Consider the following 4,517-nt stretch of genomic DNA (forward strand, 5'->3'; position numbering starts at 1 on the left):
TGAGCGTGGTGGCCTCTTGTCATCCATCCCCCTGGAGGAGGAAGGCGAACACAGCTCGGGGGAGTCATCGGAGGACAAGGTGAATGGAAAAGCCATCGCTCAGGTAAATGAATGATTAAGAAGTGATGGTTGATGATGGGGTGTAATGGGGTTAGGAACCGGGGGGCGGGGGGTTGTGTAAATTTAAAAACACGCAGTGGGAATTTACACTGTTTCTTTTCTGAAAATCTCTCGACAGCTCGAAGATGCCTTTCTAGAGGAGCAGGAGGCCCTGGACAGCGTTGCATCAAGCAGCGAAGATGAACTGGGCCCACCTTGGTTCTGCTCAACGCCGATACACATTGTTGAAGAGGACTCTGAGGATGACGGCTATGAGGAGTTTAGGAGGAGGCTTGGCATGGAACTAACTGAGCCAGTGCCATGTCGTGAGCGTAAAAAAAGTCCTGCGGACTATTGTACGCGTTGCTGTTAATGCTGTACTTAATCACTGCCTTAGGGAAAAGCTTTTTGAAGATTGTGAGGGCTGTGTCATAGATGCGCCAGCCCAACGGCACCATGACTGTGTGACTTGGACTTCAGTGGCTATAAACTGCAAACTCCGGGGCCTGTGTGCTGAGCTGTGCTTGGAAATCCTATTAAACACTGTTATTGCCATAGGTTATGCTATGCAATGTCTGTGCCTAACCCAAGAACATTTAGCGCCAGGGGGGGCCTTCATAAAAAACAAACCCCAAGACATTCATTGAGATCTGCAAAGGGCCCCCACTTGGAATGGGTACTGTAAGAGGCCCTACAGAAAAATGTATTTGAACTAAAAGAAAAAAAAAGAAAAGAAAAGCAGCCCAGTTGTGCAGACAACTTATTCCCCCAGCCCAGACCACAAACGGGAATGCTAGGGAGGGGTGAGCCAATCAACCTGCTGACTATTTTGAAACAAAGAGTTAGGATGGTGTAAAAACCTCAGGGAGCTTGGAGCCTGTCTCTTTCAACAGAAACGCTCTTGAATTGCTGCTGGACTGCAAGAGGAGGTATGCGCCCTCTTTTTAACTCTGAAAATAGATATTCTATAATGCCATTCTTTGGCCATGCCGTCTTAGTAAATAATGGTGCCTGGCTTTATTGCAGTGTGATCTGTTTAGCATGGAACCAGGAACTTTAAGCTGCATTTCACCACCAGGCCAAGGTAAAAACCATTTTAACTACAGATGTGCTTAATACTGTTAAATTAAAAAAAAAAAAAAAAAAAAAAAAAACTTCAGGTATTACACAGGTTGTATAGGGATTTGGGGGTAATCCTAACTTAACATGTTTGCTTGTTCTTTAACCTGAAGGCCCAAACACACATGGCAGGGGTGGGGGCGGGGTGGTGGTGGACAGAACAACCATGTGCCTTTTAAATGCATGTGGGTTTATTGAAAAGTATTTTCAATGGATTTTAAAAGCAGTTTGGTTTTTATTTTGCAAAATGAGATGTCTTTTTAAAAAATGTTTGTGGGTTTGTTTTTTAAAGCAGTAGAAATAAACTCAAAACCTGTGTTTGTTGTACAGCCTGAAATGGATGATTTTGTTTTAAAGCTGTGACTTTTCAAATAGAAAAACACCCTAATGAATATTTTATTTTTTTAAGTTTACAAGACAGTTTCATGTGTTTTATAATGTTGTTTGCTTCACAGTACGGTCAAAACACGAGAGGGTAAACAAGCTCAGAAGAAAAAGGAAAGAGACAGCTGAAAAGGAAAATTCACCAGCATCAATGACTGATGGATGGATGAAGCCCAGTAAATATATTTTGCTTATTTGTTTCATGAGGTTTTGTATTTTAAGTAAATCCATAGGTGTGGGTGAGAAAGATGGTAAAGTTCAGTTTTGTAAAATGTCTTTTCTCCCCCCTCATAGGCACGGGCAGCTTTCCTGACAATGCTGTAGTCGAAGCTACAGGGACACCTCCACCAGAACCGCCAAAGAACCAGGAATCTGCTTTGAGACCTTTAACAACGCTAACACAAAACAGCACAAGCAGGAGCGCCGCCAGCTTTTCTGCCACCCTAGGCGGCGGAAGGTCCCGCCCCGAAATGCCGCCCCCCCACAGAGGCGGCGGAAGGTCCCGCCGCTGAAATACCGCCGCGGTCGCCGCCCCCCAAATTGTAGCGCCCTAGGCGACCACCTAGGTGGTGGTCCTGAGCACGAGAGTGCAGATGAAGCATCAGGGCAGTCCAAACCTCATATACGTCAAACCCAAGGACAAAACAAAAGATTCTGGTAAAGACCAACCACGCAAACACAACTCCAGTTCCTCAGCGGCCACCGCCACACCAAGCCCTGAGAAAACTGAGCAAAAACGCTCACATTCACAAACCCGGAGCACGCGCTCTAGGGGTTGTGAACGTGAGCAAAAATACACACATTCACAAACCTGGAGCACGCGCTCTAGGGGTTGTGAATAAAAAACCAAGGTCTGACAGACCATTCTCCAAACACCATAAGCTCGTCACAACTCCCCCATATTCTAGTATTTGGGAAAAGTATGATGCTTCATTCAGAAAACTGATGAAGATTTGGGGAAAATATGAGGCTTTGTTCAGAATACTGGTGGTTGCTATATCCTCAGGGGTCTAAAAGAAAGGAGAGCTGTTCTCAGTGGTGGCAGATGACAGAACAAGGAGCAATGGTCTCAAGTTGCAGTGGGGGAGGTCCAGGTTGGATATCAGGAAAAACTATTTCACTAGGAGGGTGGTGAAACACTGGAATGCGTTACCTAGGGAGGTGGTGGAGTCTCCTTCCTTGGAGGTTTTTAAGGCCCGGCTTGACAAAGCCCTGGCTGGGATGATTTAGCTGGGAATTGGTCCTGCTTTGAGCAGGGGGTTGGACTAGATGACCTCTTGAGGTCCCTTCCAACTCTGATATTCTATGATTCTATGATTCTATAAACCACGTCAAAAATGCAAAAGCTCTGGCAGGTGACTTTTTGAAAAATACTTCAATTTTTCCAAAAGGGGGCTCTGAGCAGGTGTGACTAGCCATGGAAAGGGGCCTGGGTAAAAAGGGCACCCTCAAGGGTACACATCAGCTCAGGTGTAAACAAAAGGGGGGACAGCTCTTGGTGGACAAACAAATGGCGGCCAAAAAGTTCCAGGCCAGGGTCTCAGTAAAAATTTTAAAAAAGGCTAAAGAGGTAATGAGGAAAAAAGCAAAAAGAGATGCCCCCTACTGGAGGCTCTCAAACTGGCTTGTCTGAAAATGGGGAGGTGGAACCCGACTCTCACACAGAGTCTGATTTAGAAAATTCCCCAGAGGGCTCTCTAGAAGGTCCCCGTCTCCTCCTGATGACCCTCACGGAGGCCCCTCGGAGTCTGACTCTCAAATAGCATCTGATGTAGAAGATGCCGCTGACGGTCCCATAGAGGAACCCCCAAGTAACCCTGAAAATGCAGAGGTGTATATGGAGAGAGTGAGAAGTTGGCAACGTGAATTACCTAGATTTGGGGGGTCGGTGTAGTGTGAGGAATTTTGTTTTGTCAATCCTGAGTGAATGAATTCAGCTCAGCAGGTTGTTGAAGCCATACACAGGGGAATACAGTTAGTTCTAGATGACGTTAATGGTGATTATGATGATTATGTTCAGTTACGTTTAGAGAGCTGAAATTTAACTAACCCTTTGTTTTCAGTCAGAAGAACTAGTGATGAGCTGTCTGCTGAGGATTTCTTAACTCAGGCCTCAAAGCTGCTACAGAGCAATAGAGAGCTGCATCTCGATGGGACATTGCGCCTCATTGTGACAGTTGTAAAAAACAGGGGTGGGGGCGCTCGTAGAGGTTTAAATTCTATCTGCGGTAGTCAAATCCTCCATAAAAAGAGACAATGCTTAGTAGACCTGATTTACACCGGTACCAATCTGTGTGTTGCGGGTGGGCTCTTCGCCGTTATGTCCGACCGTAAACCTACGGACGTGGAATTATTAGCGGGGGCGAGAAAGTTGCAGGAGAAACTGGGGTGGTCAGATCAAAAAAAGGTTCTGCTCAGTGACGTAGCAACGTTTGAAGAGCATTTAGGAGTCAATATACAGGTGGTGCTGTATGCGGCGAAAAGTGGATGGGGCTTTTTTAAAACGGGAGGCCCAGTGTACCCCAAGACTTTTTTCATCCTGTTGCACGATGAGCATTACTATGGGGTTCTGGATGTGAAAAAGTTGTTTGGTGTGAAAAATTATTGTGAGTTTTGCCACATGGTGTACAGTCACGACCACTCTTGCAGGTATCGTTGCTGCCTCTGTTTGAGTGTAACGTGCTTGGACAGCATGGGCGTGCAGCTGAGGTGTCCTAGCTGTAGACTGTATTGTCGATCCAAAGAGTGTTTAGACGGACACGTGGACTGTGCATCGAAAAAACAAGTCGAATGCCTGTCTAAAACTTTGTGTGATAAGTGTCAGTCTTATGTGGACAAGCGGCACAGGTGTAAAGGGAGGCGGTGTAAGCAGTGTCAGGGTTTGATCGCTGGTGATGTAGACAGTCACCTGTGTT

General features: G+C 46.0%; 1 long non-coding RNA gene across 1 annotated transcript; it reads left to right on the forward strand.

The window, feature by feature from the left end:
- Positions 1 to 374: 374 nt before the first annotated feature.
- Positions 375 to 3,221, forward strand: LOC135979436 (uncharacterized). The gene is made up of 4 exons (XR_010596748.1): positions 375 to 1,028; positions 1,126 to 1,183; positions 1,674 to 1,778; positions 1,897 to 3,221. It is a non-coding gene; the product is annotated as an uncharacterized LOC135979436 (long non-coding RNA).
- Positions 3,222 to 4,517: the final 1,296 nt, after the last annotated feature.

Source organism: Chrysemys picta, unplaced genomic scaffold (genome assembly GCF_011386835.1).
Source record: "Chrysemys picta bellii isolate R12L10 unplaced genomic scaffold, ASM1138683v2 scaf848, whole genome shotgun sequence".
Taxonomy (NCBI): Eukaryota; Metazoa; Chordata; order Testudines; family Emydidae; genus Chrysemys; species Chrysemys picta.